Genomic DNA, 19832 nt, shown 5'->3' with positions numbered 1-19832 from the left:
TTGGTTCCTGTTGAAGTCCGTCTTTCCCTCGCCTCCCCCCGCCCTTGTGGGGAAGCAGTTTTTTCCTGTGCAACAGGCACTGTGATCAGTTTGGGAAATATAAAGATATATTGACTTTTTATACGTCCATTTCCTACATGGAACTCACATACGGTGTTTTTGCTATTGAAATAGTTCGGCTATCCTGACACCGGAAGAATAAGGTGCTCCAGAGAGCATATAGAATGTGGAATAAAACAGTGTGGATCTAATTTCTAACTCGACCCCTCCCTGACTCGATCATAGCATGGATGATCATCCCGTGGTATGATCTTCCATGAATTGCTTACCTTTTCCAAACTTGCCCGCCACCCCAATCATGGAACGTGAAACATGAAACTCGTCCCATTGACCCTGTCTGTGTCACAGGGTCGCCGGGAGCTCAAGTCAGATAACATGTGAAAACGGTGTTTAGAAATGCATGGACTTGTTTGTTGTAGAAACTATTATTACTGGATGGACTCCAAGACTGACTTGACTCCTCAAGGAGACAGAAACTCGATTTTAGCATAATTTATAAGCGAGAGGTCTCGGCTTATAAAGTAGGGCACAGAAATGGGGACAAATTCCCTGCCTAGGAATTCTTTCTTCTACCTCCACAGTCCCAAAGGTGAACAGGAAGAGGCACCCTGTATCTTTAAAATGGGCTGCTGGTTAATAAATAATAAACAAAAATCGTAATCTACTTGCAGACCTTCTGGAACTGGAAGTTAGGATGATGTCCTCCTGTTTTTGCTGGAAGATGGTTCCAAGGGGAACTCTGGATTTGTTTCAACAATAGCGACACTTGTCATTACCATTATTCCTTTCTTCATTTGTCGTGTATCAGGAGAGTGTTTGGGGGGGCACCCTATTGGCAAGACATGGGAGACTGATACTAGGCTGATTTGCTGTTTCACCTTATAGAGACAGAGGCACAAGCACCCATGCCTGTTTTTCTGATAAAACTCTTGACATAAATGCCCAAGGAGGTCACTCAGTCAGATCACCCACACCCAGGGTGACCAACTCACCCCAGTTTGTTTGGGATATTGCTGGTGTTAGCCCTGGAAGTCCCGTCTGCCAGAGTCCCTTCAATCCTGGGCATACGGGGATGCTCGGCCTCCCTACGCACACTTCACATTCTCCTTCTGGGGCAGACAGTCCTGCGGGGCTGAGCCAGCTTGGGTTTCCAGTGAGTGTCCCATCCCTTCTCTGTCCCGTGGAACAAGTGGTTTAGCTTCTCTCTGAGCGTTAGTTTCTCCATCTGTAAGAGGGGATAACAGCATGACCCACCTCAGAGACCACTGTGAGGAGGAAATGAACTTAGGTAGAAAGGGCTCCGTGCTGGGCAGGCACATGGGACCACAGCTACTGTCACTGCCTGGCGTTGGCCAAGAGAAGCTGACACTCAAGTCAAGGAGGCAGGACAAATGCCTGCCTTCCAAGGTGCTCTGGTCCTTCCTTCCTCTTCTCTTTGCACCCGTCTTTCCCGGCTCCCAGTTTCACGTTCCCTCTGCTTTGAACAGCTCTGCTCACTGCTTCTCGTTCCCTCATGCAAGGATGCGTGATGCTGTTTCCTTCACAGTGGATTATTCATTCTTGGCAGGGAGTGCTGTGCTCATAAGAATTAACATTTGGGTTTTATTTACCGGCTTACAAAGTGCCAGAATTGCATGGGGGGATTCAGTTTCACAAACTCTCTTGATGGGAAATCAATGACAAATTGAGAAGAAGGGGGTCTTGAGGATCAAACAGCAAGGCCTTCCCAATCCTTGTTTGAAAACTCAGTCCTGGCTGATTTATTGCTGCTCCCAAAGTGGTGTGGGGGGTGGGGGGGTGCGACAAGGTCTTTCTCTGGAGTCCCCTCACTGACCACCAAATTGAAGTAAGACCCATTCCCAGTCCTTCATGAGATTAGTCACAGGATATTTCATTTTAAATCCAATGGAATGTTTTCCTAAATCAGATGAGACTCTTTCAATGTTTATGGCTGTTGTGCTGGAATTCTCTTTGGCTCCGGGAGGGATTTGAAAATTAAATGCATTTCCTTTTGGTGACCTGGGGCTGAGCTGGAGGGAGATGAGGCCTGAGGCCTGGGCCAGCAGAAACTTGTCAGCCTTGTTCCAAGAAGTGTCTCTCACTGGCCAGCCTTCCTGAGCACCTGCAGCCCACCCCACGGTCATGCCAGACACCTCATCCCCACAGGCTCCCCTCCTATCACCCCGCCTGCCGGTGTACCCGTGAAGACACAACACAAATGCTTCGCAAAATTAAAAAGGGGGAGGCAAGCATGAGCCATTTGGCAGAGAAGTAGAAGGCTTACAAGGGACTGTCTTTTCATATCAGAACTTTCTTTTGGCCTGCGTGGTGGGTAAAAATGTAAAATTTGTACCAAAGTAACTGGGGTCAGAAGTTGGAGAATTTGTCTGGTAATAGATTAGCATGTCACTCGTTCTTAACACAGATGAAGAGGTGAAAAGAGAGGGGGCCATTACAGTACCGATGGAGAGATGAGATTAGGAAGGCATGAGATGCGGGCCAGAGAAACACTAGTAATTGCCTGAAACTTACACTCCGTTCTCCAAAGCCTGCAGTGGCTTCCCTGGAGATGGATGAAATCTTAAAGGTGTGTTTTTCCCATTTTATGATTTCAAGTGAGTTCTATTTTAATGGGTCATTTCTGCCTCTTCCCTTATGGACTTTTGATGTGGGGATCATAGAACTGCTTCAAATGAGAAATAATTCAGCGAACGACACAGACTCTGAAGCCGAATGACTTGATTTTGAATCCAGCTTCAGCCGCTCATTAGCTGTGTATCCCTGGACAAGTTACTTAATGTCTCTGTATGTCAATGTGCTTGCCCATAATACATAGATAATGGCAAGATCCGCTTTACGCATTGTTGAGAACAAGTAAAGGATGTAAACTGCTCAGACATGTCCCTGGAAAAGTGCCTGCTATTATTCAACCTGACTTAATCCAAAAGGTTGATATCACCACAATTTGCGTTCCCAGTAGGGCTCTATCCACCCAAGGATGAGCACTCCTGGGAACGTCTTAGGGGCTGTCAGATGAGCAGGAATTGGGCTTGGCTGCGTATGCTGCCTTGGGGAGGACCAAAGCCCTGATGAAGCCAACTAGAGAGATAATCATTTCAGTACATCCCTGGTTCTTTTATCAAGTGCGTCCATTAGGACACGTTAGAGTGGAAATAATAGACAGCTCCATTCAAACAGGCTGAAATACCAAAGAAGGTATCATGGCCCAAGGGCAGAAAGTCCAGAGGTGGCTGGGCTTCCAAGTTGGTCCTAGCCAATCACCTAGATCATGCAGTACTGTCTTTCTGTCCATGTCCTTCCTGTTTTTCCCCTGGCACCCATGGCGTTGAGGTCCACCTGGGGCAGGCTTCCCCCACAACTGTACTATGGCCGACCGTGGCCATCAGGGCAAAGTGTTTCTGTGTTGTGTCTATCAGGAGACACTGTCTAGATAGTTTCCATTAATGTTTCCTCAGAAGTTTCCAGCTCATCTCCTCCTATATGATTCAACTGAGTCACATACTTGTTCCTGAGCCTCGCTCACTAGAAGGATGGGATTACCTCTAGCTGTGGTCAAATCACAGAACAGCACTGCTGTAACTCAGTTAGGGGAGGGGCTGATGGTCCCTGGGGTGTCAGTATATGGTCCAACCATTCTGCAGGTAAGTTGCCCCCCACATTAGATGGTAGTTAATGCCCAGGGTTGTAGAACTTTCCAGGAATTCCAGCAGCAGTTTCCATGTTGTTAATTAATTGTATAGAATGCTTTGCATGGTAGAATCGCTGGAGATAAAGTTCTGAGGATGAGATATTAAAAGATATGTCAGGATGAACAGGAGTTTCACTGCATGTTCTCTCCATACCGAAGCCAATTTTGACTCAAATATTGTCTTGGATTGGACAAAATATTTTGGCATCCTTCCCAAAATCTTCCTCCACGATGGCCAGTTGAGAACAGAGATTACTTCTGCCTACTTCGCCAATGTATCCCATGCCGCCTGGCCAATGGTAACTTAATATTTATTGCACATGTGAGCCACCCCCCAGCAAATCGAGTGAGCAGTTTTTTTAAACTTGCATTTATGCTCATTGCTCTTCTTGCTCTGAACGTTCTACCTCTTTCTCTTTATCTCCTTAGAGGCCTCAGTGGCCTCGAAATGATCACTCGCTCTAGAACTAATAATAGTTTTCATTCATTTATTGAGCACGGTGTGTCCTGCCTGGTGCAAAGCACTTCACAGACATTATCTCACAGACATATCTCACTTAACAGACATTATTTCGTGAACATTAAAATGTTCATGAAATCCCATAAGGTAGGGTAGGTTTATAGGTGAAGAAGATGACTCACCAAAGGCAACGTAATCTGTAAACAGAAACAGAAGAGAGCTTCGAGCCCAGAGGAGCACCAAAGCCTGGCATCCTAACCATTCTTTGTACGCCTTCCCAGACTTCCGGAGCCCGCGGAACCCTCTTCCAGTGCTGTTCTCTTGGCCTATGTTCTGCTGTTGTTTCTAATGTCTATGTATTAGCCTCATTCCCAGCGTGCCACACTGTGTTCTGAAGGACAGAAGACTGTTTTTGTACCACTGGGCCCCCAACACTCACCGGAGCAGAGATCCTTGAGTAGATGTCATTTGCACTAAATTGCATCCTCGGCAGTGGCCTCTGGATGGCCCAACTGCAGCCAATGTGTGGAGACTGCCAAGGATCCCCCTGGCCTGCCTGTGTCTATTCTATGTCTTGGCCAAACGAGCTTGCAGCAGGCCACTGCCTCAGGCCATCACTCTAGAGCAAAGCTCAGTGTCCATCTGAATAAAGCATGATGGCAGCCATGGGGTCTCAACATGACTGACTTCACTTAGATCTCCTCAACACTGCGAGCTCAGTGAGTGACCCTGGCACCCTGGCCCTCTGGTCCTGCTGTACACCTTTCTGCCTCATGCTGTCTGTTAAAGTATCTGTGTGTGTGTGTGTGTGTGCATTGCTCTTCCAGGCTGGGTAGGAGCGCTCAGGCTGCAGAAGACCACCAGCACACTGGACTCGTCCTCCTCCATTAAAGGAACTGTAAAAATTCTTGACCTCTGGCTGGAGGCACAAAGGGTGGGGCAATTTACAACTGCTTATTATGGGTTGTGCCTTTCAGGCCCTGCTTTAAGAGCTTTCAGCTGGGCCACACACACACACACATACCATCTGTTTCACACAGCCCTGACCACTTGTTCCCAGAGCCCGGCCAAATTTGGGGCAAGTGTATGGCCACTGGTCTGTTGGGCCAACCATCAGAGAAGCTATCAGATCTGGGGGCTGGCCAAGTCTTCTGAAAACCAAAAGCAGTTGCTGACATCTGGAGGCCATGGGCTTGGGTTCCAACTGCTGGGTCATGAGCCACAGTCTTGGCAGAGACAAGCTGATAGTGAGGGCAATGACACAGTTACCAGTCCTGAAGAGGGAGCAGGCTGAGATCCCACTGTCACAAAAACAGGGCCCTCAGCTGGTACATCAGGTTCTACCACTGAGATGGTAAAGTTTTATCTGGCTCCACCTGGTAGATCTCCAAGCCAGGTGCTGCCACCCTCTCTGCTTCTTGTTCTTTCTGATCGCAGCCCTTGCCCTTTCCCCCTATAGCTACGTGGGTGGGAAGACCAAGGCTGCAACACACCATCCTCCTGTCGGCTCAGCACCCAGTGTTGTCCTTCCTGCCCTAGCTCTGCAGGCTTCAGGGACAGGAAAGAGATCGGGATACTCAGGACAGAAAGTACAGGCTTTCCTCAGGAGCTGAGGGAAGCACCCACGGGTGGTTTTTGCAGGAGACAAAAAAAAGCAACACAATGTTTTCTCTCATCCTTTAAGCTCCATGTAAAGCAAGTTGGGAAGATAGATCGGATAAATGAAAAAACACAAAAGAAATCGTTTGCGTAAATCTAAGCAGCTGAGTGATCACAATAAATGTGAATGGATCAAAGCCACCACATTGAAGGATAAAGACTTTCAGATTACATTTAAAAAATACTTTAAACTGGTGTTGGGTACTTAGGAGTGATACTGAAACAAAACGACACGACAAGGTTGAAAAGGAAAGGCTGATAAAGCAGCCGGGCCCCCAGACAATGGGGAAGTGGAGAACAACAGCAAGAGGGTGGCTGTGGGTGTATCCCACCCTCTAAGAAACAATATACTTAGAAAAAATATGTTGCTTGGCTCTATCCCCAGAGTGATCTTGAAGAAAGGCATTTAGGGAAAATGTGTCCTACTGAAACCTCCAGGACAGACTCTATATTAAAGCTTCTCCTCCACTCATCACCTGCCTCAGGCCATCAGCCTAGAGCAAAGCCCGGTGTCCATCAGAATAAAGCCTGAAATCAGCCTGGGGTCCCAGGACGACTGGCTTGGCTTGGTTTCCTTCCACACAAGCCAGCTCAGAGACCATCCCATTCCGTTTTAGAAGTTCAAAGCAGCACAGAAATCTCCTGGATGGACTGTCCCATCTGCCTCCTCTCTATTTCCAAACAAAGGGGAAGATGTTACATGAAAAACAAGTAAAATAGCCTCCAGCTGGCCAGCCTGCAAAATTCCACAGGCAAAGAGGTCACACGTGGGCCACAGGGCCGGTTTTGTGAGTGGGCCAATTGGGGTGTCTGTTTAAGCATCCATGTGAAACCAGCACTAAGAAATTTGGCGACAACCCTGCAGAAGAACCAATGGGGCCAATGTGTGTGCATGCAGGCATCCCGCAGATGGGCCGCCAGCTAGTCTTTACTCATCCTCAGCATCACATGCGCCTTGTCTCTCTCCCAGCGCTTCCTCCTTGCTGCGAGCCTGGACTCGGATCTCTCGCACTGGAGTGTCTGAAACAACTGCCAGGACTCCGTTTGCTGTGGCCCCAGCCTTGGAAGATCCTCGGGAGACTTAAGAGATGGCAAGGAGTATTTGGTCTTCCAGAACCTCAGGAAACTTCACCGACTTCGTTAGTTTCCCATTGTCTGGCTAGACACCAAGGTCTTTAGAAGAACTCCTCAAAACGGACCTTCTGAGCAAGGCTTACACAAGAAAGAGAAAAACGCTTCCTATGATTTATTATTTTCATTATTTTGGGGTTGACTAAAACGTCCATTTAGTATTTTTCATAAAATAAAAGACACATTTTTCATTTTCATCAATAACTTTATTGATTTGGATATTTTGAGTATGTCAGCTATCTCCTGCTATTGGCTTCCAGTGGATAGAGGTCAGGGGTGCTGCTAAACATCTTCCAATGCATAAGATAGCCCCACAGCAAGGAATCATTTGGCCGAAATGTCAATAGTACCAAGAAACTTTGCAAACCATTTTTGACATGTTCGATCAGCCACAGCATCTTCTTTATACACTGCACAAATCTTTTTTTTGCATTTTAGTTGCATTTTTACCTTTCTTGAAATAACTAAGCATAAGACACTATAAATGCTTTATATTTCTTTCCATCCTCAGTATTAAAATGGCTGCACAAAAATTCACCAATTTTGGTAAGTTTCTTTTAAATGCACGCTGATATGACAGATGTCACAATACAGTCTAACAGAAGTGTTTTGAATGAAGTTAAAGACAACTAAGCGCTACTAGAGCTTGTAGTATAGAAAAAAACTAAAGGAACTTTTTTGGCCAACCCAGTAGTATTGTTGTTGTTATTATCCTTTGCAGGTATTATTATGATAGTGATCGTAACAATAAGCCTTTCCTGTGAGCCAGGCCCTCTGCTGAGAGCAGAGCAGGCATTGACACACTCATTCTTTATAGCAGCCTCATAAGGGAGGTTCTGGTATCACCCATTCTACAGAGGGTGCAACTGAAGCTCAGCCGGCTGCTGGCCACATAACAAGGTGGGGGAGAAGGGGCTACGATCAGAGAAAGAGAAAGCAGCCCCCCTGGTTCTGCCATTCTCCTCTAGGAGGCGCTTGCCCTGGGAACACGGCCCCTGTCTTCCCCTGGTGGTGTCCTTTGCATCCAGACAGGAAGCCATAGCCTGGAAGGATTCGGGCTGAGCTGGTCATCTTGGCCACCTTGGTCATCCAGCACCACTTGGGTCCTGGGCCTCAGGTGGAGCATTAGACAATTATCAAAATAACATTGCTTTGTATCATGTCCTTTACGCTAAGGATGGGATAGTAAGTTAGTCATATCTTCAGCTCATGGCACATTGTCATCATTGGTAGACTGATTGATTTATTCGTTCATTTTATTTCTTCCTGTAGATCCCTATATTCTATTTCCTTTCTTCTCCTTTCATAGGTAGCTCTACTAATGGGTTAATGTGATCTTTTTTCCCCATGTATTGCTGCTTCTTGTGCATCTTCTTTTAATTTTTGTGAATCACAGTGCCTTATGTAACTCATTCTTTTTCTTTTCTTTTTCTGTTTTTTTTAACTCAGGATCATATTTTTAAGATTCATCCATGTTGATGGATAGATATATATACTGAGTCCAATCATTCCAAAAATTGGGTAACTTTCCAAGGGGAGGGTTAAGACAAATTAGATGAAGGGCCCAAGGATGGTCTCATCAATGACTCAAAGCAGCAGTCTGAGAAAACAAAGGGGAAAGTGCTACCATGTGGAGTGGCTCTGTGCCCTCTCTCCAGCCCACACACTGACCTAGAAGCCCGCAGGCACCATAGTCAATGACGTCAACCAGAAATGGGGGAAGGAAGGAAGCAAGGGGTGAAGATCAAGCAGAGTGGATACTCACCGAGTCGCTTCCACTCTGACAAACCCACATTTTCAAGGATGTCTATGGTGACGGGCCTCATCCAACCCACCCAGCCTGCACTGCGACATTGTCAGGAGGACACACGTGGCTTTGTGGCTTCAAACCACTTCTCTAGCAAGTCAGAGGAGAGTTCTCTGCATGTGCTGGGCGTAGACACTTGGCCTGAGGGGCTGCCAAGACCGGGGGACAGGGGTCATCAGACATCACCCAGGCTTTTGGCAGCTCTTCTTGCCCTTTCTACATCCACTCAGAAACAGAGGAATGGCTGACTTTTTAATAAATCAAAACCAGTTTCATTCTTTAAAATTGAAATTTCACAGGTCATCAGCCTACCCCATGGCCCGCTGCCCTCGGAGAGGATGGAAAAATAATTGGAATCATATGAGCCAGTTCGATTAGAAAAGTGAATGTGGTTTGGAGTGAAGGCCCGGATTCCCTGCCCTCAGTGACGAACTTGACCTCCTTGTCCCTAGGCCTAAAGTGCTGCCTCCTTGCCCGGGGACACAACCCCAAGTTAAGAGGCAAGAGGTCACCTGCCTCCCCAGGGGCCAGGACAGACAGAGGAAAAGTGAAAAAACTCAGTCACGTTGCAGAGTGCTTCCAAACTTTCAACAGGTGGCAGCCTCCTCCCCACTACCCGCATCCTCACCCCCCAGGAGTGACCAGTTGTTTGGGAGGGCCGTAGACGCAATGGTAGACAATACAATTTCATTAATGACCTCAAGGATCACAGTCTGCTGTGATAAACTATTTCATGTTTACAAAGTAGCTCCTGAAATGATGGTATAGGAAAAGAGGGAGAGATTGTGTAAAGGGCCTATTTTTGAACATTTTCTGGGAGATCCGACCCATGGGCCTTACTTTGGCAGCAGGTCTCTGTCCCACTTTGCAGCAAACCCAAGAGTTAGGCAGGGTCCCAGGAATTCACTCTTTGACTAGATCCTACACACTCTCCTTGGACATTCTAGGCTAGTGCACAGCAAAACACGTAGCAGTAGTTGATAATGAACACGACTCTCCCTTTGTGATGTTCCACCCAGAAGTTCTGCTTTGGAAGTTGAATGACCTTTTAGCTTGCCTGGCCTTTTCTAAGTCCTAAGACATTCTCCGTCGTGAGCTAGTCTCAAATCCTAACCCTAGGAACACATCCGTGTTGTCCTGAGGGCTTCGTGGCTGCCTCCCTTCACTGACAAGAAAAGGTTCTCACTCGGTATCTGACCGCACAGTAAACACCATGCCTCCCAAACACAAAAACCAAGTCGAGTGTCTTCCCTTTGCAGTTCATAAGCTTAAAATCTCCCAGTTCCGAGACTCAGAGTGGGGAATTGGTGAGCAGTCACCGAATGGCCCCCAGCTGCCTGAGCTTTCCCGATAACCTCTTCCGACCCTACAAGCCAGCATCAGAGCCTTATCCGTTGCAGACCAGCAATGGCCTCTAACAACGTGGACCTTAGGAGTCACGTGTCTCAGAGCTGGGAGTAGCTTAAGCCACATGTCCATGCAAAACATAGTTGGTAAAATGCTGAAGGGTCTTAGTTTTTAATACCTCTTGTTAAAATGTGTTGTTCCCAAGAGCTCGTCGAGCTACCTATTGCTCTTTTTCTTTTCCTTTCCTTTTCTGTCTTTCTTTTTCCTTTTTCTTTTCTTTTTTTAGGCTTCATGAGGTGAATACCTTTCCCCCATAGACCTCCCCTACAAATTGCTTTTCAAGAATCCCAACACAACCCGCTGGCAGCCATATTCTACGTGACAATGCAGCTCACAAATGCATCACCTGCAATTATAACTCTAGCTTTGATGCAAGACCAATGTAAAGAGAGACAATCGGGGTCTAATTAAGGCAGCTCGAGCTCAGACTGATAAGGACCACTTTCATTACAGCTCCAGTGAGTTGAAAGCCTCCCAAAGACTCGGGAATCAGTTAGGAATATACCCCTGGCATTTCAAAGCACGTTTCATTGTAGAACAGGATTATTGCCCCTACATTTACTTGCATAGACACATTAGCTGAGTTTTCCTTTCCTACCTTCCCTTCCTGCAGGAAGACTTTCCTTCCTGCAAAAACATTTCTCTGTGTGGGAAACAATGACAGAGGGAGGTCCCATAATGGAAGATGTTTACTCTGGGTCAATCCACTGATGTCACCCCTGCTTAAACCCCTCCAGTGGCTTCCCACTGCATTAGAATAAAATCCCATATTCTTGCCATGGCCATCAAGACACTGAAGGGTTTGGGCCCCACCTGGGTGTCCGGGCTTACATCACTGCCCACTCCCCTGGGGTCTGGGATCCAGCCCATAGGCCTTATTTCTGTTCCTGAACCTCATGGAACTATACGTATATTCGCTGCTCCCTCCACCTGGAATCTTGTCCCTTCCGCTCTTTGCCAGCTGGCTGCTAGACCCAGTATCGCCTTCCAGAAAAGGTCTTCCTCGCCCAGTCTATTTACAGTAACCCATCCCTCACCAACTTCTTCCAGCTTCAGTCCCTGGGGCCACCTTCTCACGCACATTTCCGGTTTCAGCCTTTCTCTCTTGAAGTAAAGCTCCATGGGAAGTCCCCTGGTACCTAGTACAGCGTTAATAGGCACTCAATAAAAAATTATAAAATGAATACATTGACAAAGACCAATGGCCCCTAGTTCATGGCTGATACTTTTATGCAGAGCTACTGTCCCCATAGCTGCGCAGATCGTAGGGGGTGGAAAGGAGGGAGCTCGGGTGCCCCGGCCATGCTCCAACACCCCCTCCGAAGTCGTAGGTGTGTTCCCGGCCTCTGCTAGGGCACCTCCAGTGACACATGGTCTCGTTGGCCATGAGAGTCCATTTTCTACAAAGCTGTTTGAAATCTCCATGTAAAAAAAAAAACCCTCTAGGATAGACATTTCTCAAAAGCACCCCTAGCAGTGGTTCCTTACCTTAAGCAACCCTCTGTGGCAGTGAGCAGGATGCAGGAAGACCAGCATTTTGGCTCCTGGTTCCTGCTGCAGACAGAGCCCTGGGGCCAAACTGAGAGGCACAATGAAGAAGGTGACGCTGGGGATGATACCTACCACTGACTGGGTACATACCATGCGCCGTGTGCTGTGCCAAATGCTGTACACACCTTCTGTCATTTGACCCTCACAACAACCCGAGGCGGTAGGCACTAGTTGTATTCCCATTTCACAGACAGGGAAATGACTCTCAGAGAGGTTAAGTAACTTGCCCTGAGTCACACAGCTAGCTCTCGGGTAGTGCAAGTCCTACCTCTCTGCCTCTTGATTCACTTATCACTGCTTTGCCCCATTTTGTCTAAAGATCACGGAAACCAGGTCTGGTTCTCCACAGTTGTCAGAAGGAAGATTCCAGAGCCCAAGTGGGTGTGTCTGCAAATCTGTGGGCATACAATTAATTCGCAGGCACGAGGCCAGCAGTCTGGGGCCCTTCCCGAGCAGCGGTGTGCACGCTAATGAACTGAGTCTGAGGGCAGAGGCACCGACGGCGAAGAAGAGCCGGCTGGGCCTGCGCTGGGCCTGGGGAGCCCCTGGCTACCCCCGAGGCCCGCTGTGTCAATGATTTCACACTTAGGTGGCCCAATCAATGGGGTGTTTCTCCGCTGAAAAATCTCTGGGATAAAATGTTTCCTTCTCTATAGTCAGGGCATATTCTAGGCCCTTCAGGGGGCCTTTGAAAAGGGCTGGTTTTGTATTTGACAGCAAAAGCGTTGTTATCAAGTGTTTTTAATAGATTCTCCAGCAACTGAGAGATGACGCTCAGCCTCAGGAGCTGCTGAAAGAGATGCCACTGAAGGAATTCAGAAGCACCCCAGGGAGGAGGAAGGTCAGCCTTCGGGCTCGTGGCTGAGGAGCAGCAACTCTGGGATGGGGAGTGACGTCAGAGTTTGGAGGGATGCCTGATTCCAAGAAAGTGGGAGGGGCAGAGAGCAGGGCCATGGCCTCCCAGGGGAGTCCTTGGGGCTCACTCACAGGAAGCCCAGCTGGTGAGGGCTGTGAGGTCAACTCTCCAGAGGGCCCCGGGGACACATTGCGTGGGTGCTTCTTCCATTCTGCTCCGGCCCCTCAGTGTCCTCGGGCTGCCTACCTGCCCTAGAGAACAGCTGTGCAGGTCCTGACCCAAGGACACGGTGTGAACGCCAAGGCAGAATTTCTACCGAGTAAGACTTGGCGGCAGCTGACCATGATATTTGCTGGGGAGGTGGCTTTCATCCATTTGCGTATGCTGGAGGTGGGGACAGCCAGGCTGGATGGAGCCTTGGGTCCACCAGGGCCACCGGGGGTCAGTTCCTCCCTGAAGCATCTTCTTCATGGCGCTGGGAGGGAAGAAGGCAGAGTGGCTGTCCCTGCTGAGTTGCTGCCTCTTGGTGAGGGCAGAGGGGAGGGTGGCGGAGGGGAGGGTGGCAGAGGGGAAGGAGATCGGGAGAAACCCATGGCATTTATAGGAGACTTCTTTATGTTATATCCTCCAGGGAACTCAGAGGCCAACCCACCTGTGCATAGCTGGAAAAACCAATTCAGGCAAATAGCCAGTCAATTAATGGCGAAGACCCAGACCCAGTCAAAATACCTGCTTTCCTGAAGAATCTAATCAATTCAGTCAAAGTGATTGATTCTCCTTCCCTCAAGGGCTACAGGAAGCAGCATCCTATCTATGTGATGTCTGGGTTTCTGGAAGTTTCCCCAGCCGCTGTCTGCAGGAGAAGCACAGCCTTTCTCCATGTTGAAAGCAACGACAGCTATCTTTTTTTTTTTACAGAAAAACTTAGAAAAGAGAGGGGTGAAGCTTATCAGAGTGCCACTGCCCATCTCTGCTCTTCAGACTCTCTCTAGGCCAGGAAAGAAGCTTCTGGACCCTCCCCATTTCTCTGCATATGCAGAGCAGTTAATTTCCTGATTACAGGTCTCACACAGTGATCGGAACGTAAAATTATAGTTTCTGATCTTAAGATCAATAATGGAATTGACTGTAATCTTTCTTCAGAGGAAAGCAGTGGTAATTTTTATATTTCAATAGAGAGTTTTTGAAGAAGAAAATATGACTCGATAGTTTGAAAGGATGATAAAATCTAAAAAAAACCCCAAAAGACCAGCTCATGAACCTGTACAAAAAAATAAAAATGTAATAACATGCAGCTGAGTAATTTTAAGTAAATAAGACAGGAAACAGATACAATCACCCATATCCTAAAGACGGTGGGCACTGTGTTGGCACAGGGCTGGGGCTGTGCCTTCCTCTGAGAGTTAAACACATAGACAACTGTCTCTGAGTGCAAACCCCTCCCCAGTATTCAGATGATTGGAGCTGCAAAGTGCATTTTCCTAAATCGGCAGAGGGCCTGGTTTCAGAGGCTCTTGCAGGATGGTGATCCTGGGCAGGAGTGGGACAGGTGGTTTAGGAAGGTTATTGATGTTGTCTGTCTTCTGTGCATTGGAAAATCCCTTCCAAATTTCTGATGCTCCCTTCTGAGGTCGTTAACTGAGTCTTCAGGTGTGTTCAATATTTTCAACTTAGGAGAGAAGAGAGCCGAGTCAATGCCTTTGCCCCACTATCTTTTCCTACGGAAACGCTTCCAATGCACAACCACATTGCACGTTTTCCCAGCCCAGCCAGGGCCCTCCCCAGCATGAAGGATGGGGCCCGCACAGCCTGCTTGGCATTCAGAGCTTGCTCTGCACAGACTTCAAGCTGCCCGGGGAGGCCGTGCTGCGCTGAGGGCAGCAGGACATGGCACAGGTCCAGCGGCATCTCCCCAGAAGGACACAGAGGGCACACGGCACGCTGGCCTAGTGTGTAGTGTCATGCAGCCCCCAAGCCCCATGCTGAGCAGAAGGTTCATTGTGTTGGTGACTTGAGCACTAGATGGGTTCCTTCCCTGAGAACTTGAAAACACCCAGGTGCCACCAGTCCTGACCCCAAAGTGGCCCTCCATGGTGTGACAGCTGCTCTACCCTGAGCTCTCTGACCTGTGCATAAGTCGGGGACTCAGTTACCTCCCCTCTCAAGTACAGTTTCCAGGGTGACCCCCAAATTTTCCTTCTAGCAGACTGGATTAGTGTCCTGTGGCCACTGTAACAAGTTGCCGTAAACTGGGTGGCTTAAAACAACCGGCATTTCTTTGCCCACAGTTCTGGAAGCCAGAAGTGTAAACCCAAGGTGCTGGGAGGGCCACACTACCGCTGAAGGCTTCGGGGGAGAACTGTCACCTGTAGCTTTCTCGCTGCAGGCAGTTGCCCAGTCCTTGGCCTGCCTGGGCTTGTACCTGCATCGCTCCAACCGCTGCCTCTGTCCCCACGAGTTCTTCCTGTGTGTCAGTCTTGGTCCTGATTCTCCTCTTCCTTTAAGGCCACCAGTTATTGGATACGGGTCACCCTGCTCAGTACAACCTCATCTTAATTTGATTGTATCTTCAGAGACCTTGATTCCAAATAGTGTTACCTTCAGGGTTTTTAGGGGTTAGGACTTCAATATATTGCGGGGGGGAGGGTACTATTCAACCCAGTACAGAGACAGTGCATTTTCCTCCCATTGCACTCAACTATGGATTTTGAAACGGAATTTAGCATTCGTGTTGGTTTCAAGGCAACCACAAGCACAGTTAAACTCATGCCTTAAGCCACCTCTGCAGAGATTTGGGACATCTACCAAAAGCAGAGGGTAACTTTGGACAAAAATTTCCACCTTCCTGGAATCTTCTTCAGCCCTCTACTTGACAAGGTGCCCAGGGCACTCTGCGTCCCAATCCTAACTTCGTCTCAGTCTGGCTGGGGAACCTGGAGCACATGACTTCATCCCCTAACTCTGGGGAGGATGAGTTAGGGAACATAGTTCTTGCCTCATGGGGTTCGAGTAAGGACTGAGGGAATTCATAGGCAACAAATGCTGTTGCTTTGTGTCTGAACTCAGTAAGGGTTGGATAACTGTTAGTTAATAGACCTCTGTTTCTCTGAGAGGGCTCAGGAGATTTCTACAACGTTGCAAAGTTGGATGAATGTTATGACCCAAAGACCTGTGGAAAAAACTGGGCAGGATCTGCTGCTACCCATAAGAATCCTCTGAACACACAATTCATGACATTTAATGAGCCCCTACCATGTGTCCTAGCTGGTGCCGAGTGCTTGACATGCTTCATCTTGGTACACAGGAAACTAAATGGTAGGTAGGTCCTGTTTTATCCCCATTCTACAGAAGTGAACACTGAGGCCCAGAGTATTTTGGCAACTTGTTCGTATCATGTGGCTGACCCTGTATCCCTAGCGTTTAACCCCAACAAAACTAATTGTTGATCCCTAAGTCTATTGCTATGAGATTCCCACCCCAGGATCATCACAGGGAAGAAAAATCTGGAATGAAGAAATCTTCCCTAGGCCTCAGGAGGCAAGCTGACCATGTCAAGAACAAGAAATCCCCAGCATTCAAAGTCTCTTCCAAATGTCTGATGCTCCCTTCTGACAGGCACACCTGATGGAGAGAGACCCTGGCCCAGGCCCCACTAACTCTGCTCAGGCCTAGCTGGAAGCTTGCTCTGCAGCCTCCAGGTTAATGGGCCCCACTGCCTATTTCCTCTTCTCCACTCTTCTCAGCCAGGGAGGAGCTGCAATCATTTCCAGACCCTCCTCACATTGCAGGCTTGGGAGCACCTGGAAGCAAACAAAAACCACACACACAAATAAGAGTGACAGCTCCCATGCTGGAGACCAGATTTCTCCTCATTCCCAGGCAGAAACATGCAGGAGTATAAGCCAAGCCTTCCGGGGTCACGGTGGGCTGCTGGGTGATCCCTGGCCTCATGCGTCACTTCTCCCAGCCCCAGCTCCATGTAAAAGTTTTGGCTCTTCTGGAACTCATGGCCTGAATGCCAGCTGGAGCCTGGTAACCACCTGGGGCTGTACGTTGTCAATGCCACGGGGTGGTCAGTCACCCTTCTCTCCGTGGAAGCCACAGAACCACGGAGGAGGGGGAAGAGGATGCCACCAGGCTGCAACCTTACCCTAAGCCCAGAGACACCATGGCCACTTCTGGCCACTCACCCTCCCAACCCTGCCATGCCCACACACTCTTTTCATTCCTGCCTGGCTGATAGCTTTGACATAAACCCACCAGAATGAATGCTCAGGGTCACCTGAGAATGGAAATACATTACCAGGGCAGCAGGGAGGTGCACCTGCTCTATCAATAGGTTGGGCTTCTGCCCAGCAGGTTAACTGTTTTTCTGCTGACTGCTCAAGTTCTCAAACCTTCCTTTAGCCACCACTTTTCTCTTCTATTAAATGGGTGTAATACCAGCCTTGTTGTGTAAGAAGCAAACGAATGCAAGGTGGAGGAATAGATAGATATACTGTGCCTCCTCATGTAACCAAAAGAACACCCACAAATTTAAAAACAAAAAATAACCAGAACTACCAGAAAATCAAACTGTATAGAAGTCTGACAACCAAAGAGTTAAAGAAGAAACATTCATCTAGACCGGTAGGAGGGGCGGAGATGGGCAGCCAGGATGGAGAGGACTCATGGCCAGGTGGTGGCTGGAGGAGTGGGCGGTCCCACCTGTGCATGCTGATAAGCCCAAAGGAACAACTAAGGAGCGATACAGACCCAGGGTTCCAGCATGGGGAAATAAAGTCTCAAAGTTCTGACTGAAAAAACCTGTGGAGGTTGAGGCAGTGGGAGAAACTCCCAGCCTCACAGGAGAGTTCACTGGAGAAACCCACAGGGTGGTAGAATATACACAAACCCACCCCCCCAGGAATCAGCACCAGAAGGGCCCAATTTGCTTGTGGGTAGCGGGGGAAGTGACTGAAAGCCAGCAGAGAGCCCAGCAAGAGGCATTGTTCCCTTTTGGGCCCCTCCCCTACAAACAGCACCACAATGCAGTGATGTCATTGCCCCGCCCTGGTGGACACCTAAGGCTCTGCTCCTTACAATGTAATAGGTGTGCCAAGACCAAAAAAAAAAAGACCCAAATGGTAAAACAGATCAAAGTTCCAGAAAAAAATACAACTAACCAATGAAGAGATAGCCAACCTATCAGACGCACAGTTCAAAACACTGGTAATGAGGATGCTCACAGAATTGGTTAAGTATGATCAGAAAATAGAAGAAAGAGTGAAGGCTATGAAAAGTGAATTAAAGGAAAATGTACAGGGAACCAACAGTGACAGGGAGGAAACTGGGACTCAAATCAATGGTTTGGACCAGAAGGAAGAAATAAACATTCAACCAGAACAAAATGAAGAAACAAGAATTCAAAAATATAAGGAGAAGCTTAGGAAACTCCAGTGCAACCTTTAATGTTTCAACATTCAAATCATAGGGGTGCCAGAAGGGGAAGAGGAAGAGCAAGAAATTGAAAATTTATTTGAAAAAATAATGGAGAACTTCGCTAATCTCGCAAAGGAAATAGACTTCCAGGAAGTCCAGGAAGCTCAGAGAGTCCCAAAGAAGTTGGACCCAAGGAGGAACACACCAAGGAACATCATAATTACATTACCCAAGATTAAAGATAAGGAGAGAATCTTAAAAACAGCATGAGAAAAGGAGAGTTACCTACAAAGGAGTTCCCATAAGACTGTCAGCTGATTTCTCAAAAGAAACCTTGCAGGCAAGAAGGAGCTGGAAAGAAGTATTTGAAGTCATGAAAGGCAAGGACCTACATCCAAGATTACTCTATCTACAAAGCTATCATTTAGAATGGGAGGGCAGATAAAGTGCTTCCCTGATAAGGTCAAGTTAAAGGAGTTCATCGTCACCAAGTCCTTATTATATGAAATGTGAAAGGGACTTATCTAAGGAAAAGAAGAAGATCAAAAACTATGAACAGTAAAATGACAACAAACTCATGACTATCAGCAACCGAACCTAAAACAAAACGAAACAAAAACAAACTAAGCAAACAACTAGAACAGGAACAGAATCACAGAAATGGAGATCACATGAAGGTTTTCAGTGGGGAGGGGGAGGGGAGAGAATGAGGGAAAGGAACAGGGAATAAGAAGCATAAGTAGTAGATACAAAATAGACAGGGGGAGATTAAGAATAGGATAGGAAAGGTAGAAGACGCAGAACTTATATGTATGACCCATGGACATGAACTAACAGGGGGATATGGGTGGGAGGTGGGATGCAGGGTGGAGGGCAATAAAGGAGGGAAAATGGGACAACTGTAATAGCACAATCAATAAAATATATTTTTTTAAAAAAAGAAGCAAAAGAATACAGAGTGTCCCTAAAGTACTCAGCATAGAGCCTGCCACACTCAACAACATTATTTGGGTCATTATCATTAGAAGGGCCATGTTCATGAACTTGAAAAGGACAGTTAGCTGCAAATTTGGGGTGGGAAATGGAAAACAGGGCTTAAAGATTCATCCTTGGTTTCCCATGACTTTCACCTTCCTGCTCTGGGCTTTGTGGGAATGAGGAGGGAGTGGCTAATGCATCTGGTTTGGGAAAAGGAGTTGTAGACGATGGGTGTTGGAGAGAAGAAAAAAGAAACTGAACTTCTCCAAGGCCTGGCTGGTGCCAGGGCTGAGCTAGAAACCTACGATGCTACAATATTTCATTTAGACCTTACCACCGCCCAGCAAAGCAGTAAGGGTTTTTTTTTTATTTTGCAGAAGAGGAAGTTGAAATTTGGCAATGGTTTAAGAGCCATGCCCCAGGTCCCTCAGCTGGCTCTGTGGCTGTGTTGAGAGTGGAACTCAGCTCTGGCCAACCTTGGAGTTTTTCACTATGAGGCAGACACAAACTTGGCCGGGAGAAAAGTTACCTCCCAGATAGAAACACTAGCAAAGGCCAGAGCTGCAAAGTGTCTCCAGCAATCAGCCTAATGCTCTTTTGTAGATGAGAAAACCAGGCTCAGAGAGGTTCAGTAATTTACTCAGGAACACACAGGGAGCAGGTGACCGGCGGAGGACCAGAGCCCAGGTCTATAGCATCACGGAGAGTCGCCTCAGAAGGCATCCAGACTCTTATAGTTCAGAAATACAGGTCTGGATGCGGCAGCAAGAGAGATCTTTAAAATGCACAGGAA

The sequence above is a fragment of the Phyllostomus hastatus genome, unplaced genomic scaffold, assembly GCF_019186645.2.
Source record: "Phyllostomus hastatus isolate PE091 unplaced genomic scaffold, TTU_PhHast_1.1 phas_scaffold_1066, whole genome shotgun sequence".
NCBI classification, from domain to species: domain Eukaryota; kingdom Metazoa; phylum Chordata; class Mammalia; order Chiroptera; family Phyllostomidae; genus Phyllostomus; species Phyllostomus hastatus.
This window is presented reverse-complemented; position numbering follows the sequence as displayed.